Source organism: Vombatus ursinus, unplaced genomic scaffold (genome assembly GCF_900497805.2).
Source record: "Vombatus ursinus unplaced genomic scaffold, bare-nosed wombat genome assembly UNPS02000582.1, whole genome shotgun sequence".
Taxonomy (NCBI): domain Eukaryota; kingdom Metazoa; phylum Chordata; class Mammalia; order Diprotodontia; family Vombatidae; genus Vombatus; species Vombatus ursinus.
The window spans coordinates 8,818,205-8,845,408 of NW_020940360.1; the positions used below are offsets into that span (position 1 = coordinate 8,818,205).

Sequence of the window (27,204 nt, forward strand, 5' to 3'; positions counted from 1 at the left end):
CCTCTGTTGTGACAAAGAGAAGCAAATTTAGCAAAAACATCTGTAACAAAGAGACTGGTGAGCATATGTAGCAGATTTGGCTGTTGTAATCCCCTGTAGAAGAGGCTAGAAGAGGCTCCAATTTGGAGCATGCACAGATATTCTGTAATTGGTTCTGGTCTGTTAACTGTGTGGTAAAGAGATGGAGCTTAGAAATGGGATGCATTCAAAACACACCAACCAGCCAAATCGAGTCTCTTGCTCTGGCATTCGTGCAAGGAGGATGAATTGTCTCCAGGTGTCAGAAGGACTTTGGGCCCTCTCTCACCTGTGCCTCTCATGCAGATGAGACAGCATGGCTCTGCTGCAGCTTCTGTTTCTGTCGTGTCTACTCTTCCTTGCTTTTAGGTAAAGAAGTATTGGAAATGGCTATGACCTTGCGAGCTTCAAAAGAATTTAGGATTGCAAAGCCCCAGAGGTCTGGGAGCCATAATCCATGTTAGGTTTTGTAATCAGTCCAGATGGTGCAGAGTGAAGTCCCCAGTCATCAGTTTGAGTTAGCATAGATGAGAGGCAGCCAAGAAGGAGCTTCAGCTATTCATCCAGTGGCTATGATGAATTTGGAAATGAACTTGATGGGGCAAATGCCCACTGTCTTAAGGGACCAAGGTAGTCTAGGATAGAGTTTGACCCCCTAGAGTTGGGGAGGGGAGACGTTTTTCTGTTTTTGCTATAGCTTTGTAGTAAATATCCCTTTTACAAAACTAATTGATATTAAGTGATTTAATAGAATGGGGCTGCTAATCGTTAGCAGTTAATCGCAAAGGAGGAATATACAGAATGGAAGCTTGAGTTGATAGTTTTGGAGAAAAACATCTATCCCCAACCACTCAAGGGTATTTGTGGAAGGGTGAGGTAGCTAGAGTAGTTCTGGGGACCCAATCTGCTAGAGTGTTTGTGGGTTGGGAGAGTAAGTCTAGAGCCTTTCTATGTATACTATATAGTGACTGCCTCTGAGAATGCAAATAACACTCCACCCTAGTAGCTCACTTCTGCTATGGGGAGGGAAGTATATTTTTTCTTCTTCTTCTTCTTCTTCTTCTTTTTTTTAGGCAATTGGGGTTAAGTGACTTGCCCAGGGTCACACAGTTAGTAAGTGTCAAGTGTTTGGTCTGAGGCCGGATTTGAACTCAGGTCCTCCTGACTTCAGGGCTGGTGCTCTATCTATTGCACCACCTAGCTGCCCCTGGAAGTATATTTCAATAACTTTTTTCCTAGACCTTCAATTACTTTTTCACTAAGTCTATTGGGTCACTAACTTGAACCTGAGAAAAGAAGCTTTTGAGTGAGAATAAAAGAATAGAGAAACAGAAGTTATATTGTTATGGAATTACATAACAATCTGCCTTGCTAGATGAAGGATTTACCTGATGATTTCCTAAAACAATATTTTTTTGAGTTATATGTGTGTAATCATGTTAATTTCTACATTAGCCATATTTCATTTTTCTAATCAACAGTGATCCTAAAACAAAATTTCAAAAAAATGGCTATAGAATCGAGATATAGTAAAGAGAGGAATCCTTATGCTCTCTGGAAGTTTAATTAAAAGCAGAAAATCTGATACATGCTTGACTTACCTGTTCATAATTTTCTCTCTCAGAATGTGGAAGTGATGAGGGGAACAGCTACTTGACTTAATTCTGACCAAAAAGAAGGAATTGATTGGTGAAGTGGAAGTGATAGGAACCTTAGGAGAAAGTCCCCAAAGTACTTAAGAACAAGGAGGGGGAAATGCCGGACTTGCTTACTGCAGCTTAAGGGTGAAATTTCCTTAAGGAGTGATATTACTAGATGTGATGGAGGGTTATATGTAAAACTCATTTGGGGTTAGAAGGTAGAGCTATCCCCACATGTTCAAGAATAAATTTTATGTACTTAACTATAAAATTGAGTTTTTTAAAACCATGAATTTTTAAAATTGTATAAAGTGTGCAGAATTCAGATCATTTTTCTTATTTCAGGAGTGACCTCTTCTGCATGATTAGTTGCCCACGTACCGTTGCATACCTTTGGATGCCCTTTGATTCTGATATTGACCCCTGCTTCTAAAGCAGAAATTATCATCTGTTTCTGGCCTCTCCCAAAACTGGTAACTTACTTTGGCACTTTCCAACCAGTCTAATTTTTCTGGCCTTTCCCTGAGTGGGAGCTTTTGGGCCTAATCCTTTCTTTGATCCTTGACTCAGTAGGCTACAACAGTACCAAGGAGAAGCTTCTAAGCACAACAGATCCTATCCAAGTTGCTACACATTGATGGTTTTCGAAGAGCAGTAAAAATATAGATATATTATAAAATAAAACTTTAGGAAGTCAATTCCAGGAGTTTAGAAAGCCACATAGGTTGAGACTTGAAAAGGGAAGACATCTCAAGAGAAGAATGAAATTCTCAAACAAGATCCTAAAAAGACAGGAATAATGAGACAAGATCGCGAATACTTCTGGAAAGAAGGGATGTAATTTCAGAGTGGGTACCAAAATTCCAGTGATGAAGAAGAAAAAGAGTCATAGAAAGAGATCAGTGTAGTATCATAGAGAGGTCTCTGGTTAGCTTGCACTTAAAGAGGGACATGTACAGAAGATAGAAAGAAGAATAAATGGCAAAGAATGAATAGAAAAGGTCTGTAAGAGTAGTATGTCTAAGGCTAAAGCCCCCAAAAAGCCAAGGTCTACCAAAAATCCTAGAGACAAGAAAAAATTGTTTCTGAGGCATATTTGGAAGGGGGAAAATGGAAGAGAAGGGAAAAAAAGCCTTTATTAAGCACTTACTATGTGTCAGTCACTCTGCCAAATGCTTTGAATATATTCTTTCACATTTGATTCCGACAACAATTCTGTGAGATAGGTGTTGTTAATATCCTCATTTTATAGCTGAGGAAACTGAGGCACACAGAAATTAAGTGATTTGCCAGAGTCACACAGCTAGTAAGTGTTAAGGGTGTATTTTATCTGGAGTCTATGCACTGTCACCTTGGTATTTGAGACAAAAACAACACAAAATCTGAGGATAGATTCACTGATTGAGATAGGTGCTATAATTTAATAGAAAACAGATTAAAAGTTCCACTACTTGATTCCTACTTGATTTCCTCTTTTCTGTCAAGGAGAATTAGCTTCAGGCTGGAAAAGGGTAGACAGACGTGATCAAGAGGGATTTGATACCTAAAGAAGATAGCAACTACATAGCTCCTTTCAATGAGTTCAGATTTCTGACTTCAGATACATTACACCCTTGGGTACTGAGAGAATGTGCAGATGAGTTGCTGAATGACTGTCATTAATCTTTAAATAATCATAGAGAACAACAGAGGTCCTGTAAGACTAGAGATAAGTTAATATCCCAAATTTTAAAAGAGATAACAAAGTGGATTTTCCTAGAGCTTGACATCAATAATTAGCAAAAATTTTTTGAGAGATAATTGAACAAGATAATTTGTGAGTACTTAGTGAAGTGGTGGTCACTACAAACTAGGCATTAATTAAGAAGAAATCACGCCAAATTTAAAAGGACTGGAAGTTGGTTCAGTGACCAAAAGTATTGATCATTGGATCAATGGCAATCTATTGGACTCTTCTCCAGGCCCTGACCTGTTTGGCAGGTGACTTGAATGAGGACATAAAAGGTATAAAAGGCATTATTATCAAATTTACAGATGACACAATGCTAGTAGTGATAGCTAATGGATTACATGGCAGAATTAAGAGCAAAAAGATCCTAAAAAGACAGGAATGATGAGTCAAATGTATATAAAGAAATTTAGGGGCAGCTAGGTGGTGCATTGGATAGAGCACTGGGCATGGAGTCAGGAAGACCCAAGTTCAAATCTGGCCTCAGACAAATGTCAGAACTATTTGTGTGACCCTGGACAAGTCACTTAACCTCAATTGCCTCACAAAAAAGAAATTTAACAGGGATACATATAAACTGCACTTGTCTACATTTGCCTTAAAAATCAGTCACACAGATAACGGATAGTGCACTTACAGAAATGAGGGCACATAGGTTCTAAACCTACTTCTGCCACTTACTAGCTATGTGAACATTGGACTAGTCACCTTGGTTTTCTCATCTGAGAAATGAGGGAGTTAGGTTAGATCACCTGCAAGGTCTCTTCTAGCTTTAAACTTATGATCAAGAGAAGGAAAACATAGAGTTTTCTTAAGAGACTGTTGTAGACACACAGGGAATTTGTTATTTGCCTGCTTAAATTTTAAAAAGATTTGAACGCAAGTTGGAAATAAGAGCATGTGATGAAGGATGGATACAAAACCATGGTACTATAAAAACAGCAGGAACTGTGTTAAAGACTAGAATGAGTTAAGGTTTGTAAGGAGAGCTAAGGACAACAATTTTGTTTTTTTTGGAAAAGCTATTTGTGGAGAAGAGGTAAGTCAAAGAAGAGATAGATGACTGCTGCATGGGATGAGGAAAAAGAATCTAGGGAACTCACAATTGACTTAATCCTATTTTGCTTTTATTTTTTCAGAAAAGAGGATGTACTGCAAAGGCAGAACAAAAATAGAAACTAGGAATCTGCTCCCATGATAAATAGGCAAATAATGAGATAGCTCTGAGCTGCCTTTGATAACTTCAGGACAACAGACTGTTTTGAAAAAATGGGCAGATGTGATTGGTGAATAGCTGTAAAATATCTTTGAACTATTTAGATAAACGGGAGAAATGCTACAACTGGAAAAGGGCAAATGTCTTGATTTTTTTTTTAAAAAAGGAAGAGAGTGGATTTTGCAAATTCCAGTGAATTTTACTTCACCTCCTGGCAGAATTCTGGATGACATTATAAAAAGGATATTATTAGTGGATCTCTAGAAAAGGAATCAGTGATCACCAAGAGCCAACATGACATCATCAAGAACAGTCCATGGCAGCAACAATTTTTTCTTTTTAAGAGGATTACTAGCCTGGTAGATCAAGGTAATGCTACAGGTACAGTAGACTTGGATTTCAGCAAAGGATTTAACAGATTCTCTCATGCTATTCTTGTGGACAGGACGGAGGGATGTGGACTAGATGATAGTATTATTATCTGTATTTGGAACCATTTGAATGGCCAGACAAGTTAAATGGATTGATGTCAGCTTGGCAGGAGCTCCCTAGTGTAATATCGCAGGCATCTGTGCTTGGCCCTGGTTAACATTTTTGTCAATGACTTGTAAAAAGGCGTAGATGGATTCTTATCAGAAGCAAAGGTGATTGATTATATGAATAACAAAGGTAACAAAAATCATATGATTACATCAATAGATGCAGAAAGGCTTTTGATAAAATACAACCCTCATTCCTATTAAAAAAGACTCTAAAACATAGATATAAATGGATTTTTCTTTAAAATGATAAGAAGTATCTACCTAAAACCATCAGCAAGCCTTATTTGTAATGGGGATAAGCTAGAAGCCTTCCCAATGGGATCAGGAGTGAAATAGGATGCCCATTATCAGCAATATTATTCAATATTATATTAGAAATCCTAGCAAGAACAATAAGAGAAAAAAAGAGAAATTGAAGGAATCAGAATGGGCGATAAAGTAATAAAACTATCTCTCTTTGCAGACAATATGATGATACTTGGGAAATCCTAGAAGTTCAACTAAAAAGTTAGTTGAAACAATAATTTTAGGAAAGTTTCAGGGTATAAAATAAATCCACATAAATCATCAACAATTTTTTTTTGTGAGGCAATCAAGGTTAAGGAACTTGCCCAGGGTCACACAGCTAGTAATCATCAAGTATCTGAGGCTGGATTTGAACTCACATCTTCCTGACTCCAGGGCCAATACTCTATCTACTGCACCACCTAGCTGACCCCAGCATTTCTAAATATCACCAACAAAACCCTGCAAGAAGAGATAGGAACAGATACCCCATTTAAAATAATTGTAGAGTGTATGAAATACCTGGGAGTTTACCTGCCAAGGCAAACCCGGGAACTACATTAACATAATTATAAGGCACTTTTTATACAAATAAAGTCAGATTTAAATAACTGGAGAAATATGAATTTTTCATGGGTGAGCAGAGCCAATATAATATAAAATGACAAACCTACCTAAACTAATCTACCAATTCAACACTATCCTAATTAATCTAACAACAATTATTTTATCAAACTAGAAAAATAATAATAAAATTCACTTAGATGAACAAAAGGTCAAGAATATCAAAGAAATTAATTAAAAAATGTAAAGGAAGGAGGTTTAGTAGTACCAGGCCCAAAATTATATTATAAGACAGCAATTATCTAATACCAGCTGAGAAATAGAAAGTGGATCACTGAAACTGACTACACATGCAATACACAATAGCAAATGATTATAGTAACCTTGTGTTTGACAAATGTTAAGATTTTAGCTTTTGGGATAAAAATACACTAGTTGGTAAAAAAAAAAGTTGGGAAAACTGCAAAGTAGTCTGGCAGAAATTGGGCATAGATCAATATCTTACACTATTTACCCAGATGAGGTCAAAATGGATATATGACCCAGATATAAAGGGAAACAACATAAGAAAACTAGAATAACATGGAACACATTGCCTATCAGACTTATGGATAGGAGAAGAATTTAGGAAAAAACAAGAAATAGAGAACATTAAGAAATATAAAATGGATAATTTTGATTACATTAAATTAAAAAGTTTTTGTACAAATAAAATCAATGTATCCAAGATTAGAAGAAAGCAAAAAATTGAGAAAAAAAATTTTTGTAGATAGTTTCTTGGATAAAGATTTCATATCTCAAATATATTTAAAAATCTGTCAAATTTATAAGAATATGAGTCATTCCCCAATTGAAAAATGGTCAAAGGATATGAACAGGCAGTTTTTTAATGATGAAATTAAAACTATATATAGTCTTGTGAAAAATGCTTTAAATCATTATTGATTAGAGAAATACAAATTAAAACAGCTTTGAGATATGATCTCATACCTATCAGATTGGCTAAAATGATAGAAGGGAAAAATGATAAATGTCGGAGGGGATGTGGAAAAATTGGAACATGAATGCATTGTTGGTGGAATTGTGAACTGATCCTACCTTTTTGAGAGCAACCTGGAATTATGCCCAAAGAGTTATAAAACTGTGTATACCTTTTGACCCAGCAATACCACTATTAGGTCTGTTTTCCAAGGTGCTCAGGGGAAAAGGAAAAGAGCCTATATATTCTAAAATATTTATAGCAGCTCTCTCTGTGTTGGTAAAGAACTGAAAATTGAGGGGATGCTCATCAATTGGGGAATGGCTAAACAAGTTGTGGTATACGATTTGATGGAATACTACTGTGCTATAAGAAATGATAAGCTGGTTGATTTTAGAAAAATGTGGAAAGACTTGCATGAAATAACGAAAAGTGAAGTGAGAAGCACCAAGAGAACGTTGTATACAGTAACAGCAATATCGTTTGAAGAATAATTGTGAACAGTCAAGTTATTCTGAGTACTATAAATGCTCAAATTAACTATAAAGGACCTGTAAAGGAAGAAGCTGTCCAGCTTCAGAGAAAGAACTGATAAATAGAAGTATTCATAGTACGGTTTTGCATATTTTTATAAATCTGTGTCAGATGGTGGCCTTCTCTTAGTGTGGGGTGGTAAGGGAGAGAGGAAGACAGTTTGGAATTTAAAATGTAACAAAAAATAAAATTAAATAAAAAAATAAAAAAATTATAAAAAGCTGAGAGAGATAGTAAAAATAATAGCTAATACTTATATACTTCTTACTATGTGCTAAACACTTTACAAATATTATCTCATTTGATCCTCACAACTCTGAGAGGTAAATGCTATTATTATTCCCACTTGACAGATGAGGAAACTGAGACAAACAAGGGTTAAATGACTTGCCCAAGACCACTGTTAGTAAGTGTCTAAGGCCAGATTTGAACTGAGGTCTTCCTGACCCCAGGCCTAGAATTTCTATCCCCTGAGCCACTCAGCTATCTTTAAAGAACCAGTATCTGAAAAGATCTTGATAGACTAGAATTTGGGGCAAATTCTAGTAAGAAAGAAAATGAGATAAAAAGTAGGAAACAAAAATGATAATATCCCTCTAATTTAGGAGATTTACTTTTTTAAAGCTGGTACTGATTTCAGTCATTTCAGTGTGGTAGGAGTGATATCCTCTGAATTCTGTGATATACTGAGAACACTGCAGTTATTTAACTGTATGAAGTAACATATTTTGTTGGATAAAAATTTAAAAGAGGGCAGCTAAGTGGTACAGTGATAGAGTGCAAGGCCTGGAGCCAGGAAGACTTATTTTCATGAGTTCAAATCTGGCCTCAGCCACTTACTAGCTGTGGGATCCTGGGCAAGTCACTTAACCTTGTTTGCCTCAGTTTCCTCTTCTATAAAATGATGTGGAGAAGGAAATGGCAAACGACTCCAGTATCTTTGCCAAGAAAACTCCAAATGAGGTCACAAAGAGTTGAACATGAATGAAAAACAGCTAAGCACAGATTTAAAAGGTAGGAAGAATCAGTAGTGGGATAACCTAAGTTCAAATCAGAGCTATGCTAATATGTTACAAGTACATTCGATTATCACAAAATAAATACAAAATTAATAGATATGTTAGCAGCATGAAAGGCCTCGTCGATAAGATGGCATTTGAACTTTTAAAGCTTAAAAATGCACTAAGTTTTGGGACACCCTGTGCATAGGGTGTGTGTGTGTGTGTGTGTGTGTGTGTGTGTGTGCTCTCTGAAATCGTCATAAAGTATCTTTCCATCATATTCAGTTATTTACATGCCTATAGGTTATTTTCTTAAAGATTCATCCAGATTAGAAAAATCAGACATACGAATCAGTAGTTACTGATGTCTTCTTGGTTACCTTTTATTGCTTAGAAAAACCATCCTTTTGGAATCTTTCCTTTTTCTGGGATATCTTGAAAATTGAAAGCTGATCCATGAGCGCTTATAAAATTTTGTTGGCACTGGGAGAAACCTATAAAATCAGTCACTTTTGTTTTTAAGTGCTAGAGAGGTAGCTGTAATGTAGTAGATAGAGAGCCGGCCTCAGAGCTAAGAGTATGTGGGTCCCACTTCTGTTCTGTGCGAGCCGTGTGACCTGGAAAGGTCATTTAAACTCCCAGTACTCTAAGCCACTGTCTGATTCTCTAAGGTGAAGGCTGTATTGGTAAGAGGAGTTTCTTTATTTAGGAAATTTTACCTTTATAAAACCATAAATCTTGGTCTTATTAGAGCATAATGTACAGGTTCTGTTTTGAGTCTACATTCATATAGAGGCAAATCTCATCCTCAAAGAAGAGAAGAAAGAAGAAGAAGGCAAGTGAAACTTTAAAAATGTGAACATACCAGGTCAGAAGGAAGCACAGAAAAGCAGGACAGTTCTGGAAGTAATTGGTTGAATTTATATATTTATAGCAAGTGGTATGGAAAACACTGTTTCATACATAATCCTCTTTTTATGTTCTCTTCTGTATATGGAAATATTCATATTTTGGGGAAGTTTGCTAAGTTCAGGACAATATATATATACATTTACATATTTCAAGCAAGCTGTATTCACTGTTTCATATACAATCTTTTTACGTTCTACTTTGTATATGGAAATGTTCATGACATGTTAGGTTTAGAATTTAAAAATTAATTTTGAAAAAGGAGAAATACATCAAATCTGACCTTCAGAAAGATTATTGATTCACTGCAAAATATTCATCTTATTCAGTTTAAAATTAAACTCTGCCAGAGTACCCAGTGATAGCTATAGTGAGCTCTTCCTTATATCATATCCTCAATTCATTTGAAAACCAAGATGTAGGGCTTTGCTACTACATGGGTCATAGATCAATCCTTCCAAAATAATTACCAACATTCCCTACCAAGGAGTTTTTCTTGTTTGTGTATGTTTTGCCTTCCCAACAAGACTATAATTACTTAGAAAGAAGAAACTCCTAGACTGCAAAGGACAGGATTCAAGATATCATATGATATTCAAGATATCAGTATGATATTCAAGATGTCATATCATATCATATCATAAATATTTATTAAGTTAGGGGTTCAGGATAAACTCAGGCTTTATCAAAAGAGGTACGGAGGGAAAAATGAGCTTTTTTTGGAAAGGAAAGAATAGTTTCTGGCTTTTTTTTCTTTTCATTTTCCTCAGCCTCTCCACTCTCTGTTATCATAGTCCTGAAATCATAGGATTCAGAAGTTGACAGGCTTTTGGAGAAGACTTAGGCCAATCTTTCATTTTATAAATAGGGCTCAGAGAAATTAAGTCAGTTGCTCATGGTTATAAAGATATCAAGGTGAGGCAGTGGCTAGGTAGAGCTCTGGGCTTGGAGTCTACCTGAGGTCAAATCTTACCTCAGACAGTTACTAGCTGGCCAAGTCACTTACCCTCTATTTCCCTCAGTTTCTTTAGCTGAAAGATGGGGATAATAATAGCACCTACTTCCAGGGTTGTCATGAAGATCAAACAAGATAATGTTTGTAAAAAGCTTAGCACATGCTGGGCACTAAATAAATGTTAGTGATTATTACTAGATTCTAGGCCAGCTGTTTTGACACTTTTCCCATTCTACCATGATGCCATTTTTACCACTTAGTCTCCAGAGACTAGTGAGGATGATGAATCAGTGCAGACTTAGTAGCAAGTTTGAGAGCAAAGCTTTTATACCACTGAATCTATTGCATGGAATTCTCTTGATCTGTGTAACTTTAAGACTCTATTTTTTTCAGCACTCAGTCCATAGACATGAGTCCCATTCTCAGAAAAAAAAATTTCACGAATGCTAACTGCTCTTAGGATCTCTTCCATGATAATAGAAAACTCTTTTGGAGAACATTTGTCTCCCTGTTTTATGCCTTTCTTAATTTTAATAATCAGAAGATCAATGATCAAAATTACTTTTTTTGTTTGTATTCAGGGGTGTTAAATGCCCCCAAATGAAATAATGGATGTAAGCATTTTGCAAACCTTAAAGAATTATATTAAATGTTTGTTGCTGTTCAGTTGTTTCAGTCATGTCTGACTCTTTGTGATCCCATTCGGGGTTTTCTTGGCAAAGATATTGGAATGGTTTGCCTTGTCCTTCCCTAGCTCATTTTACAAATGTAAAACTGAGGAAGACAGAATTAAATGACTTGCCCAGGGTCACACAGCTAGTAAGGGTCTGAGGACAGATTTGAACTTAATGAAGATGAGTCTTTCTGATTCCAAGCCCAGTGCTCTATCATCCACTGTATCACCCAGCTGCTTATATTAGATATAGTTATTGTTACTATTGTTAGCCTCCAGTCACCAGGTTTCTAGTTTGGTGATGACTTCATTATCTAATACTTCTTCTGCACTGCTGTTAAGCTCAAATGATGTTTATAGACCAATACTGGGATGTGCTGCTAAATGTTTAACAACTGGGTTCTTTGGGGGAAAATGTATGCATACATATTTTTAAGTTTAATGTACATTATTAATACTTTCTTAAGTATAGACAATTAAAAACAATAAATCAAACCCTGATTTGTAGCTATTGCTGATTTCTGAAGTATAAATGTTCACACTGAAAATTTAACAATCTTTCAAAAACTGGTTAGACCTGGCTCCAGCACATTCCTGGTTGTGCTTCTCATATAGAAATCAAACCTAATAATGATTCTCTATATACATATACACACATTTCATGATAGTTTCAGAGAAATCTGGGAAGACTTATATGAACTAATGCATCATGCAGTAAGTTGAACCTGGAACAGCTTATACAAAAACAGCATTATAAAGAAAAACAAATTTGAAAGATGAAAGAACTTTGATCAGTATAAGGAGTAACCATTATTCCAGAGGACAGAGGATGAAGCTAATTGCCTCCTAAAAGGGAGATGATAGACTCAAGGTACAGAACGAAGCACATGTTTTGGACTCAGCCAATGTGGGAATTTGATTTGTTAACAAGGTATTTTTTTTCTTTTTCTTTTCCCACTGAGGGGAAGGGACTATCAGAAGGGAGGTTAAAGGGGCTGGTATTAGGCCCCCCACAAAAAAAAAAGAAAAAAAGTGTCTCTAAAACATTTTAAAAAGGTACATAAAATATAACAGAAGAGAGTTAATAAAGAATCATAGACAAGTTGAACAGCTTTGAAAATTATATTGTTGAATTAATTATATCCTTAAAAGGAAAAACAAGTTGTATAAAATTGCAGTTAAATGTGTAATCTTTTTTTCTGTCCTATTTTCTATGTGGATATTGCTAATTTCATTTAGTCTTTGTTATGTTCAGAATAAAAAATGGTTAAAAATTTTTTTCAAAATTTTTTTTTCAAAATTAAAAATAATTGTTAAAAAAGAAGAGTACCTTATTTTGAAGGATGAAATTGGACAATAGGAGTGCTAGAATCAAAAGATCTCAGCATTGGAAGGGTCCTCAGACACCATCTTGTTCTGCCTATTTCTGGACATGAATTCCCTCTCCAATGTACTTTAGAATTCTCATCCAGCTTTTGCTTGAAGACTTGCATTGATCTGAAACCTACAATCTCTTGAGCATCCCAGTCCACTTTTGAATAGGTCAAATTGTTATGAAGTTTTTCCTCATGTTAAGCCTAAATTTACTGCTTGGTAAATTATATCCATAGCTCATAGTTCTTCCATCTGAGACCAATAATTTTTCCATGTGATAGCTCTTAATAAAGCCCCTCATGAATCTTCTTATCTTTCGATTAAATATCCCTAGTTCCTTCAAGTCAACTTTCTAGTGCCTCATATAGGACCATAGGATTTAGTGCTAAAAAGTACTTCTGCTTCAACACAGTAGAAAATTGAGGTCCAGTGAGATTAAATTACTTGACTAAGGTAGCAAAGATGAGATTTGAACCCAGGTTCTTTGTTTCTGAATCCAGAGCTCTTTTTTTTTTTCCCTATACCACACTCTTTCTTAGATATCTATTAAGAAATTCATGAACCAGAGGGGAGAAACATAGCACAGGACATTTGGGTAACAGCTGTTTTAGGGAGAAATAGAAGTAATGTTGTGATAGAAGGTCATTCAGAAAGAGGTATTAGATAATGTATTCCAGAAATAGATTGCTGAATTGGCATGGATAGTAGTGATAGCATGTTTCTTTTCTTTTCTTTTCTTTTTTTTTTTGGCATCTCAAATTTTTTTAACATTCTTTTTTAATATAAAATTTCAAGTTCCAAATTTTCTTCCCTCCCTCCATTCCTTCTCTCCTCCCTAAGATGGTAAGTAATTTAATATAGGTTATATATGTGCAATAATGTAAAGCTTATTTCCATATTAGTCATACTGTGAAAGAAGAAACATAACAAAAAAAACATGAAAAAATAAAGGTAGTGAAAACAGTATACTTTGATCTGTATTCAGACGCCATCAGTTCTTTCTCTGTATACAGATAGCATTGTCCACAATGAGTTTTTTAGACTTATCTTGGATCATCATACTACTGAGAAGAGCTAAGGCAATCACAGTTGATCATCATACAATGTTGCTGATACTGTGTACAATGTTCTCTTGGTTCTGCTTACTTCACTTCGAATCAGTGTATCTAAATCTTTCCAGGTTTTTCTGAAATCTGCCTGTTCATCATTTCTTATAACAGAATAGTATTCCATTACATCCATATGCTACAACTTGTTTAACCATTTCCTAATTGATGAGCATCCCCTCAATTTCCATGTCTTTGCCACCACAAAAAGAGCTGCTGCAAATATTTTTGTACATGGAGGTCTTTTCCCCCTTTTTTAGTCATCTCTTTGGCATGTAGACCTAGTAGTGATATCGCTGGATCAAAGGGTTTGCACAGTTTGATTGTCAACAAGATGTTTTCAACATCTAGACAAATGCTGTATTAGAAAACACAAAACACGGGGCAGCTAGGTGGCACAGTCAATAGAGCACTGACCCTGGAGTCAGGAGGACCTGAGTTCAAATCTGACCCCAGACACATCACACTTACTAGCTGTGTGACTTTGGGCAAGTCACTTAACCCCAATTGCCTCACCAAAAAAAAGAAAACACAAAATATGAACTTTGAAATATGCTAAATTTTTACTTCTCTATAGAATTGTATTTTTATCAGATTAAAGATATTGAAACGCTGGCTTATGCCAGGGGTTCTTAACCTGGGGACCATGAGAGCCTATTGATAGATTTTGAGGTAGGGGGGCCCATGAACTCGGGTTGATTGATTGAATGGGAGGGGAAAATACATCTTTGATTTCACTAACTTCTAACTGAAATTTAGCATTCCCTTCACTTATGAATATAAATAACAAACCACAGCATTATTAGTAGCACCTATAGAAATCATATTTGGTAACTGTAATATGATATGAAAATATGATATCTCCAAAATATCATTTATGTTCATCACTACTCTGAAATTATTATAGTTATTTGACTTGCCACTAGATATATTACCACCTCACAGATTTTTAAAAAATGATTTGATATTTCAATGTAATTGGTTTCCTTTGTGATCCTGTGTATTTTCTTTTATGCATATAAAAACATTCCTCTGAGAAAGGGTCCATAAGCTTCCCCAGGCTGTCAAAGGGGGATCAAGACACAAAAAGGTGAAGAATTCTTGGTTTATATATGTATATAACTTTAGTGAGCATGGCAGTGCCCTAAACTGATTGGAAGGGTTATTACATTATTTAAAAATTCACAAAAGTTCTCTCCTTTTTTTGAATATAGCATGTCAGGTACCCCAGTTACTTTAAAACCCATTACTCATATAATATGTAATAGATTACAATTCTTGCCAATAGAAACCAGTGTTTCTATAGCCATTTTGGATCCTTATTTTAGAGCAATATGAATTACTTTGATGTACTTACATTTGGTGACAGCTACATCTGTTGAGCTGAGTAACTAAATTCATTTAGTACTTATGAATTCCAAAGTGATATACTTCCTAGCAGCCTTGAAATCCTTTGCCTTGGATTCAAACCACAACACTTGTTCCAATAAAATCTTTAAATAACATCTCATAGGGCCCAACCAAATTAAATTTACCTTACAGACAAGCTTCCCACTCCTGAAACAACAGATGTCATGAAAATGTATAGAGGAGAGAATTCTTAAGTTGGAATTTTTCTTAAAATAGAAATAATAAGGAAATGAAAAAAAGCTAAAAGGTGATGGGTTGGGAGAAAGGAAACATATCTTCTATATGTAGGTTATATGGGAAATCTAATTTTTTTTCCTCATCATAAAACACATTTAAAATTAGACATTTCGACAGCGTGTTTTACTTGTGCATTAATGGCCACATACATGATTTCTGACATTTTGTGCGAAGGGAACACCACTAAATGCTCTATTCACATACTCCTTGGCAAATGCAGAGTGATTATTCTTATAATTTCATTGTCAGTTAAAAAATGTCAAACTCTACAATTTCAGATGGAGAAAATTTGCATGAAAAAGCAAATTCACCTCTCAACTAGGAAAATTCTGATAGCAAATGTTAAAGCTGCTATATTCTGATTGACTTAGCCAAGTACTCAGTTGAATACAGGGGATAAACTTAAGAAGAAGAAATATTTAGGGTTCCAGTGCATGAACCCATCCATTCTAGCCTTTTTCTTCTTTCCTTTTCCCAGTCACAAACTCATATAAAGAAGCTGGGAAGCAAGGACAAAGAAACTTACTTATCTAAGTGTGGATGAGTTGGAAGATGGAAGAAATACATCTCCCATTTGTGGAGATATGGCATAGTAAGAAAAGGAAAGGGTCTTCAAACTTTAGCTCTACAGGAACGAGTATGTCTCAAGGTTCACCACCTGTATTTAAGTGTCTAAGTGGTTCTGGCACATTTTATTCCAAATTGGAACCTTATCTAAATGAGTATGCTGGTTAAACTTCTGTTGCTCAATTTTTTTTGCATGTGTGTATGCATGTGTGCACGTGTGCATGTGTGCATGCTTGCATGTGTGTGCTTGCATGTGTGTGTGTGTGTGTGTGTGTGTGTTTGTGTGTGTGTGTGTGTGGGCATCTCAAATTCATCATATCCAAAACAGAGTGAATTAACTTTCCCCCAAACTCATCCTTCTTCTGAACTTTCCTATCATTTTCCTCCTAGTTACTCAGGTTTGCAATCTTGCTGTCATCTTCTACTCTTCTTAATCTCATCCCATATATATATATAACCAATTACCAAATCTTGTGTTTTCTACCTTTGTAACATTCCTTTCATCTGTCTTGTCCTCTCCACTTATATGACTGACATCTTTGTTCAAGTCCTAATCATCTCTTTTCCTTGGTGATTACAATAGTCTTTTTTTTTTTTCTGTTGTGGGCACAAAAAGTGGTATTTTGTGTCCTGAGTTACATCTAGTAGGGAAACCTGGAAGAAAGAAGAGATGAAATGGAAGAAAGCATGAGGAAAGGGTTATGGGGTGGAGGATAGAAGAAATATTTGTAGATTAAGCACACTTAGTTTTTCTTAAAAATATTTTATTTTTCTCCCAATTGCATGTAAAAATATTTTTAACATTAATTTTTTTTAAAGTTTTGAGTTTCAAATTTTATCCCTCACTCCCTCCCCTTCTCTCTCCCTGAAAAGGTAAGCAATCTAATATAGATTATACATGAATGTACTCAGTTTTTGTACTGAAAGTGTTCCTCTCTTGTCTCATTGAGAAGACAGGTATGGATGAATGCCTCTTTCACTGCATAAAGGTCACAGTTGGTAGAGGGGCAGTGATCTTCGAAGTAGCCCTTCTTTTTCTGGCCAGCCATCCTGGGAATGTGGAAAGTGGTGCCACAGTTGGCCATGCCATCAGAGAATTCATTGATGTGGATGTCTTGTGGAAATCTGTCAGGTGACTGGCATTATCCAGATCCCCTTGGGGTCATAGACTTGGATACGGTACTGGGTCACTTACTTAGTCTTTCTATGGCTTTTTCAATGTACTTTTTAGACCATTCTCATCTCTCATACCCTTGGGACTGATGTTAGTATGACAACCAACTCCATTCCCAGTACCAGAGATCAACTTGGGATCAAATGTTATGATCATTCCAAAATCTTCACACATCCAATGGAAGATGAAGTAGGAAATCCAGAGATAATCTCCCATTTCAATTCCTTCACAGGATTCTATCTAGAACTCCCACTGAGCTGTATTACTTCAGTATTTGTCCGTCAAATTTTGACTCTGGCAAGCATCCATTATGCCTTTTCCATAGGCATTATTGGTTTTCAAACCACAACAATACAGTACTTGGGGCCCAGAGAAACCATTGAAGGGCAACCAAAGAAGTGTCTGTCTGTTCCCATGACAGTATATTCTTGTTTTTTTTGTTTTTTTGTTTTTTGGCAGGACAATTGAAGTTAAGTGACTTGCCCAGAGTCACACAGGTACTAAATGTTATGTGTCTGAAGCCAGATTTGAACTCAAGTTCTCCTGACTTCAGGACCAGTGCTTTATTTATTGCACCACCTTGCTGCCCCAAGAGTATATTATTTATTTATTTATTTTTGGTGAGGCAATTGGGGTTAAGTGACTTGCCTAGGGTCACACAGCTAGTAAGTGTCAAGTGTTTGGTCTGAGGTCTGATTTGAACTCAGGTCTTCCTGACTTCAGGGCCAGTGCTGTATCCACTGCACTACCTAGCTGCCCCCACAAGAATATATTCTTGCTCCTTGCCAAACTAAGGTTTCTGGTTGGACGCAATAGCCACTATTAATTTACAGATATATCTCAAATTGATCTTTGTAGAAAACTTAATGGAAAACCAGTTTGTTGCAGTCCTTTCTTAAGGGGGGGTATCAGAATAAAGCAGCAGGAATAAGGTACATGTCACTGGTAGGGCCTTCAGACTGAAAAGTGCTAAAGCCATCAAAATTCCATTCTGGTAGTTCATTAATGCTCTTCAGTTCACAATCTAGAGTCCAGGTTTTATGGTGCAGTCACTCACTAGTGCCATTGATCCAGATATACATAGTCAGGGCTTTGTTACCTTGAGGCAAGTTCATGTACATCTGACTGATATTTTTGTTCAAGGGAGAACTAGCTGAGGTGGCCATGTTGGACATTGTCCTGGGCTTGGAAAAGTGCATGATGATATGGGTAGTGGTGGTGAGAGAGTGAGGATTAAAAAATGACACTTAGTTACAAGCCTGGATGACTGAGAGGATGGTAGTGTTAGGAAAGTTAGGAAGACGGGAGGGTTTAGGGTAAAGAAGATAATGAGTTCACTTTTGGACTTGTTGAATTTAAGATGTCTATGAGACAATCAGTTTGAAATGTCCAATAGGCAACTGGAGATGGGAATCTGAGGTTAGGGCTGGGTAAGTTGATCTGAGAATCATGATGATGATGATAATTAAATCCAAGGGAGCTGATGAGATCAGTAAGTGAAATGGTATAGAGGCAGAAGAGAAGAGGGCACAGGGCAGAACCTTGAGGGATACCCGTGGTTAGTGGGCATGACCTGGATGAAGATCCAGCAAAGAAGACTGAGGAGTGGTCAGACAGGTAGAAGGAGAACCAGAAGAGATTCAATGTCACAAAAATCTACAGAGAAGAAAGTATCAAGGAGAAGATTAGCAGTGTTGAAGGCTGCATCAAGAAGGATGAGGATTGAGAGAAGGCTGTTAGATTTGGTGATGAAAAGATTATTTGTAACTTCAGAGAGAGTAGTTTTTGTTGAATGATGTGTTCAGAAGCCAGATTGTAAGGAGTTAAGAAAAGTGAAAGAAAAAATTTCTGCACAAGTGAATTGTTGGGAATAATGCAAGACTGAGTCTTGGCAGGACAAGATCTTCAATAGGATAAGGGGGCAGAGGACTTGAAAGAAAAGGAATGTGTAGAGTTGATCTGGTTCACCAAAGATTCAAAATGGGGAAGGAAGAGTGTAGCCAGCACAAGGGTGATGACCTGGGAAAGAACCAAGGGGTGGAAGGACTGGAGGGCATGGTGAGGACCAAGAAAAGGGTTTGATTTGTGGTTGTAAGACAGAGGGAGAGATGAAATGATAACAGTTTGTGACCAGATAATGGAATTTCAGAATTCATGAAATTGGAAATGGAACTTTTGTGGCTGATTGCAAGATCAAGACTATGACCATTTTTGTGTATTGCCTTGGTGGAGCCCAGGAGGTCATGGGAGAAGTTGAGAAACTGAGAGGTAGCGATATTTGGGAGATTATCTATCTATCTATCTATCTATCTATCTATCTATCTATCTATCTATCTATCTATCTATCTATTCATCCATCCATCCATCCATCCATCCATCCATCCATCCATCCATCTATCATCTATCACTGAGGAAAGAAGGGAAGTGTCCTGGAGATAGGTAATTCTAGAAACTCCACAACTCTGATTAACTGGACAAAATATTACATTCCTATTAAATATAAACTCCTTGAGAGCCAGGACTGTTTCATTTTTGTCTTTAGCACAGTGCTGGGCATCTAGGTGGCACAGTGGATAGCATACTGGGCCTGAAGTCAGGTAGACTCATCTTCCTGAGTTCAAATCTGGCCTTAGATAGTTACTAGCTGTGTGATCCTGGGCAAGTCACTTGTTAAGGAATGTTAAAGGGTTCCCTGAACTTGTCTCTTCGAGTTGCCATATTTTTGCTTCTTGTTCACTGATAGGATATGAAGGTAGGGGAGAAATTGTGAGACTCAGTTCTATTCCATATTGGGGCTGTGAAGGAAAAAATATCTTGGTAGGAAAGAGAAATAGTTAAGGAAATAGATCATTGCCTGGGTCTATGGAGGGAGCATCTAGGGAATTTGTTTTCTGTGGAAATTCATATTTCTGACTCTTCTCTGTTTTACCCTATACGGTAGGAGTGAACAACCCTGTAATCATTTCTCATTGTCTACCAAGTAAAGTCCAAATCTCTTGGCTTGGCATTCAAAGAGCTCCACAATCTAATCACTTCCTACTTTTTCAGTCTTCCTATTAATTACTCTCCAATAAGTGCCCTATGCTTCAGCCCAATTGTGCTACCTATTCATTATTTCCCCTCACATTAATTGGGGTCTGACAAAAATATGCCACCCTAGGGGCAAATTGTCAATGTTCTGTCTAGGCAACAATCTTTGTAAATAAGAGATAAAATAAATAAATAAATAAATAAAAATAATTAAATAAATAAAAATAATAAAAAAATAAATAAAAATTAGTGGATCTTCAACCACAAGATTTTTAAAATCTTCTAGGCTTTCCTAAAGAGAACTACAAGATCTGCTTTTAAAATTTTATTTCCTTTTACACTTGAGCTTCTTTTATGTTGTTTTCATATTTATTTCATTGCCAGTTGCTATGAAGGCAGCTGCTATTGTGATTGCTTGAAAGTTTTTTTTTTTCCATAAGAGCTCTTATTTTAATGTTTGTCATCTGGCAATCAGTTCTGCCACAACTCTTAGAAGTAATTATCAGGTGTGTGCTAATGGATCTCTACATGCTAGGTACAATTGAGAACCTAAAATTGCACCCATGTGGTGTATTTATAAGGCCACTAACCCTTGTAAATGCTTTTTAAAAATACATGGAGCCAAACTCCATCTTTAATTGAACACAGGAAGATCTTGAATTGTGAGTGTTTGTGAACTGACAGAATTTAAATTCCTTCTAAACAAAGCAAAAATCTTTCTTCAGGCAGAGTTTTCCCATGAAAACCAAATTTATGTAATAGCAATGCTTAAATTAGGTGCCATATCCCAAGATCATAGACCTGGGGCCATTCTTTCCTGATGGGCATATGCTCCTTTAACTGATACAAGACAAAATATAATTATTTTATATAAATCTGATATTGAAGAATGGGATAAGAATCCATTTAAAAAATTAATCAATTAATTATAAACAATTATTATTAGCTGAAACTTATATAGCACTTACTGTGGGCACTGTGCTAATTGATTTACAATTGTGATTTTATTTGATCCTCACAACAACTTTGGGATATAGGTACTATTACTATCTTCATTTTTAAAAATAATCAGATCTTTTTTATTGTTTTAAATATTTTATTTCCCCCTAATTACATGTAAAAATAATTTTCAGTATTTAAAAATTTTTGAGTTCCAAATTCTCTTCCTCCCTTCCTCCCCTTCCCTTTCCCTGAGATGGTAAGCAATGTGATATAGATTATACATGTAGCACTCATATTTTAAACAGATGATGTCGTGTCACTGTTGGATTTTAGAGAGAGGAAAAGTGGTTGAGCCAGCGAATTGTGGTTGAGTGGTGTAGTGAATAGAGTGCTGGAAACGAACTCAGGAAGACCTTGCTTCAAATCCTGCCTCGGAGAATTACTTAGTGGCCTGTGCCTTGGGATAAATCACTTTATCTTTAGGAGCTTTTGTTTCTTCATCTTTAATATGGAAGGTTGTTGTGAGGTTCGTGTGAGATAATGAATTTGAAATGCTTTACAAATTCAGAAGTGCCATATAAGTGTCAGTGATTGTTCCTAACTAAAACCCCAGATGATGACATGACCATGAAAAACTTTTACGTAAACACAATTAATATAACTAGAACAAGAAGGGAAGCATTTGGGGGGAAAAGCTTTGTATTAAATATCTCTGATAATGCTCTGATAGTTTAGATATACAGGCAAATAACAGAAATATATAACACTAAAAGCCATTCCCCAATAGATGTTGTCAAAGTATATGAACAAATATCTCTCAAAAGCACTGCAAACTATTAACCATCATATGAAAGGATGCTCCATGTCACTAGTAATAAAAATGCAAAAACAAAAAATTCTAAGGTTTTACCTCACACTCAACAAATTGGCAGAACTGACAAAAGGTGAGAATGGTACACATTGGAGAGATTGTGTAAAGATGGGCACCTTAATGTATCATTGGTGGAATTGTAAACTCTGTAAACACAATTGTGTTCTACTAAACAGAAGCTCTTCTTGCCTTCTTCTCTATGAAATTTGCACCCCAAGTTGCCAATATATTTAAATGAGAAATATGCACAAAATCTCAAGAATATTAAATATGTGTGGGCTTCAACATTTGAAATATTTATACCCTAAATTCATTATACATGTTGTCTGACAGCATTGTTACTTACATTTGTAAACCAGCATTCTAGTTTTGATCTGCAATTTTGCTGGCTTCCAAACAGAACTCTCCTTGAATGCCAGAATCAAAGTTACCAATATAGTTCTCTCTTAATTAAGAGGGCAATAGAAATGCTTTACAGAAGACACAGTTAGTAACTAGCTACTATTATTATTGCCTAAAAAGGTCAGACACTATATACAGTCACATCCATAGTCTCCCACTTTGACCAAAAGGAAGAGAGCTACCTTTTCATATTCATTTTTTGGAAGGGCTTCAAGCTTGGTCATTATAATTTCTTAGTATTAAGTCTTGATTTTTTTGGTGTTCTTTCCATTTAAATTGTTGTAACCATTGTGTATCTTGTTGTCTTGGTTCTGCTTACTTTTCTTTATATTAGTTCATATGTCTCTGTGATTTGAGTCTCTATATTCATCATTCATCAGAGCATTACAATCATGTACCATAACTTGTTTAACTATTCACCAGTATTTTGTTTCTAGTTCTTTGCCACCATGAAATTTGTAACTAAAAATATTTTGCTATATATATGAATCATTTCCTTTTGTCATTGACCTCCTTGGAGAGGAGATGATTGGTAGTAGAATCTGTGAGTCAAAAGTTGTGGACAATTTAGTTACTTCTTTCACTAATTGCCTTCAAGAATTGCTGGACCAATTCCACCAATGATACATTAATGTGCCCATCTTTACACAATCCCTCCAATGTGTACCATTCTCACCTTTTGTCATCTCTGCTAATTTGTTGAGTGTGAGGTAAACTTAGAATTATTTGGATTTGCATTTTTATTACTAGTGACATGGAGCATCCTTTCCTATGATGGTTAATGGTTTGTAGTGCTTTTGAGAGATATTTGTTCATACACTTTGACAACATCTATTGGGGAATGGCTTTTAGTGTTATGTATTTCTGTTACTTGCCTGCATATCTCAACTATCAGAGCATTATCAGAGCTATTTAATACAAAGCTTTTCCCCCCAAATGCTTCCCTTCTTGTTTCAGTTACATTAATTGTGTTTATGTAAAAGTTTTTCATGGTCATGTCATCAAAATTATCTATTTTCTCTTTTATAATTGCTCTATTGTTTGTTTGGTTAAGAATTTCCTTCCTGACTATAGCCATCAGTAACTCATCTGTTTCTCTTACTGGTGCAATTGGGCTTTCAACCAAACCTGGGGCACTTATGTGTTGCTGTGCAACTTCTTTTTTTTTTTTTTTTGGCTAGGCAATGGGGTTAAGTGACTTGCCCAGGGTCACACAGCTAGTACACAAGTGTTATGTGTTTGAGGCCAGATTTGAACTCAGGTCCTCCTGAATCCAGGACTGGTGCTCTATCCACTGTGCCACCTAGCTGCCCCGTGCTGTGCAACTTCTAATGGGTGATGGGGATGCTGACGTGAAGCTGTAGAACCGAATAAGGATTGGAATTGGTACCAGAGCTTCTTCTGGGGGAGACATTTATTCAAACCAAGAGAAAAGCCCAACGGGAAATTCTCCAAAGACTCTAGGGAGGCAAGCCTGAAATCAGGAAATCTCTCTCTCTCTCTTCACACACGTATTTTGTATATGTACATATTTGTATATATATATATATACACATATATGCATATATACACATACATACATGCACACATATACATACATATATATGTGTGTATATATGTATATATGATAGGGGACTTTCCTGATGTCCTTTAAATTATCCTAATAAGACTATTACCTACTAATAAAGTAGGGCCTAGATATAATGCTGGGGTAGGTAGGTGGCACAGTGGATAGAGCTCTGGGCTTGAAATCAGGTAGACTCATCTTCCTGAGTTCAAATTTGTTTTCAGACATTTATTAGCTATGTGACCCTGGGCAAGTCACTTAACCCTGTTTGCCTCAGTATTCTCATCTGTAGTATAATGAGCTGAAGAAAGAAATGGCAAACCATTCCAGTATCTTTGCCAAGAAAACCCCAGATGGGGTCACAAGGTTTCAGACATGACTGAAATGATTGAACAACAACAGATGTAATCCTACCCTAACACTTCTTCCACAAAACCAGAAATCTTACTTTTCAGCTTAGGCTACAGATAAAATGTATTGAATAAATCTTTTTTGTTGCTCTTTTACATGCCTGGAAAGGATCAATTTTCTAAGCTGAAATAAATGCCTCTAGGATAGAGTTTTCCCTGTAAAATATTAATGGCCATTTTCCATCTGGGCTCATCAGTTGAATTCTGCAGAACATATTTGATGAGCCATGTGACAGCAGCTGAAGGGCACAGAGTATGTAGTTAGGCAACTGATTTGATAGATTCATTAAGCTGTTTGAAACAACAAAAGAAGGGCTTCTATGTTGAAACACAGCAGGGGCCAAAACCTTATTTGATTTTTCTGTAGGGTCTTTTTGTGTTTAAAAAAAATGTTGTTATTCAGACAGTTAAGTTCAGAGCTCCCCCTCAGAACACAGATGTGATTATACTGCTAAAATAATGAAATTCACCCACCCAGATTATATGTAAAGCATTTCCACATCCTTTTAATGTATAGCAATCATTGTTAGCAGTAGCTGGTTTTTGGTCAATCACACTGGTTTTTATGTATTTCCTTTTTTAAGTTCATTAGCTGTGAAACCTCTGTCACAGGTGGCCATGCTTTTGCCCAACAAGACTGCTCTGGTTTTCGAAAGAATGCTATACTGTTTATTTGGAGGGGAATATGACTGATTGGCTGGGACAGAGGGGCAGGGGCAGGAGAGGCACGTCACTGCATAGGCACCTGCCCATAGGGACTTATATCTGTTGATTCGAGATACTCTTCAGGAGAGATAAGAAAAGACATTCCAAGGACGTGGTGGAGAAAGACCAATAGGCTTGCAGTCCTTCTGCAGGTGAAGGCATACATCAGAGCTGATCTAGGGTCTGAAATTGTAAAGAATGCTGAGAAATGCCATTGCTGGATTATAGGGCATATACATTTTGATGACTTTGGCGGGGCAGAGTTCCAAACTACTTTCCCAAATAGCCAGACCAATTCAGAGTTCCACCCATAGTGTGCCAGTGTTCGCTTTTCCCAACAATTGCCATTTTCTGGCCCTCCAACAATTATCATTTTCTTTTTTAATTATACCTGCCAGTCTAATGCATATGAAGTGGATCTTTAGAACTGTTTTAATTTGCATTTCACTAATCACTAATGATTTGAACCATTTTTTCCCCCATGCGGCTGTTGATCTCTTGGATTTCTTTCTTTGAGAACTGCCTGTTCACAAACTTTGACTTCTTGTACCTCTTAATTAAAATATGAACACTGATCAGTTATTCTATCAGTCTCACTCATTTTATTACAAGTAATTAAGCACCAATGTGATACAAAATCATTTATCATTTCACTAAAGAAAATATGGTTTGATTTGAGACCATTAATAATTACTAATGAGCTAAATCTCTTTTCCTCTGCAGGAGGCTTGTTCTCAGTTGTTGTCAAGCATTGTACATGGCTGTTATCTTCAAAGTGACTAAGCTTGCTTTTCTTTTTCTTTAGGAAATCTTACCCAGGATTTTCCAAGTACTTGAGGATCTTTTCCACAAGTCCAACACATTACTATAAAGCTTTGGGACCAGAGGGGCTCACTTGGGAGGGTCCTACATGATCAGACCCAGGAGGTTACATGGAGGCACACTAAGTGTGAAGTGTGTGTGTGTGTGTGTGTGTGCATGGTATATCACAATACTCTTATATTTTAAACAAATTGTGCTTTTTCCCATGATATATGAAGTTGTGTGATAAATCCTGTCTGATCTAAAGGAGAAGATTCAGTAGGTGTGGACTATGAGCATTAGTGTGATTAGTTTTGAATATCAAACTAAGAAAATTCATAGTCTGGAGTCCTACTGATTCCTAACCCTTTATTAGAAGAAAGGCTTAAAACTACATATGACATAAAATGGGGCAGTGGCATTTCCACTGACTACTCCTTGATTTCCAGGATTCCAACCTTTCAGCAGTTGAATCAGTTACTGTAATGAATTAGTACATTTATGACTGTCATTATTACACAGAAACATAACTTAAAAAAATGTTAACCCAAAGCCATGCCAATATATGGGGAATTAAAATGGGAGTATTCTTTAGTTTTGTGTTTATTTGGGGAAAAATACAGTAGCCTTCACTAATTTGTTTTCAAAAGTCTACATTTTGATGTTCTCTCAAATACTATTACCTCCAAGCTCCTCAGTCTATTGAATTCCTGTGCCCTATTCCTCCAATACACCTCTGCTACACACTGGGATAGTCACCCTTGATCTTGTCATCACCCATAAGTGTTCTGCTTTCATGATCCTAACCTCTTACCTTCTCATTTTTTTTCTATGTCTTACTCCTCTTAAGCCTATTCTTTATTTACACCATGATGACCTCCAATCCCTCTATAATTTAGCATTTTCTCAGGCCATCATTCCTGCTCTGGTAATACTTTTCTGCCTTCCCTATCTTGACCTCTTAGTTAACTAGTTCAATTCTGCACCATCCATCTTCTACTCTTGAACCCCTTGCTCTATTGTCCTATATTCACTCATGCCTTGCCAAACCCCAAACCTGTATTACTCCCACAATCTACCTCCTCTTCTCTTCATATATAGCCAAAGGAAGTTATGGAATCATGCTGACTTGGTCTGTTATAAATTCATGTTATCTTATTTTGGCAGCAAGACAATTCTTTTATTCCTCCCTAATTGATTCTCTATCCCACTCACCATAGAAGCTGTTTTAAGCCTTCTCTTTTCTCCTCAAACCTTCAACACCATCCCTATCCCACTTTCTTAGCTGAGTACCTTGCCTTACTAAGAAAATTGAGGTCATTTTCTATGAGCTCCCTTTTCTTTCTTTCTTTTCTTCCTTCCTTCTTTCCTTCCTTCCTTCCTTCTTCCTTTTCCTTCCTTCCTTCCTTTCTTCCTTCCTTCTTTCTTTCCTTCTTTCTTTCTTTCTTTCTTTCTTTCTTTCTTTCTTTCTTTCTTTCTTTCTTTCTTTCTTTCCTTCTTTCTTTCTTTCTTCCTTCCTTCCTTCCTTCCTTTCTTTCTTTATTTCTTCCTTCTTTCCTTCTT

At 36.3% G+C, this 27,204-nt stretch overlaps 1 pseudogene; it reads right to left on the reverse strand.

The window, feature by feature from the left end:
• Positions 1 to 16,647: 16,647 nt before the first annotated feature.
• Positions 16,648 to 27,204, reverse strand: part of LOC114037399 — a 24,883-nt pseudogene continuing 14,326 nt past the window's right edge.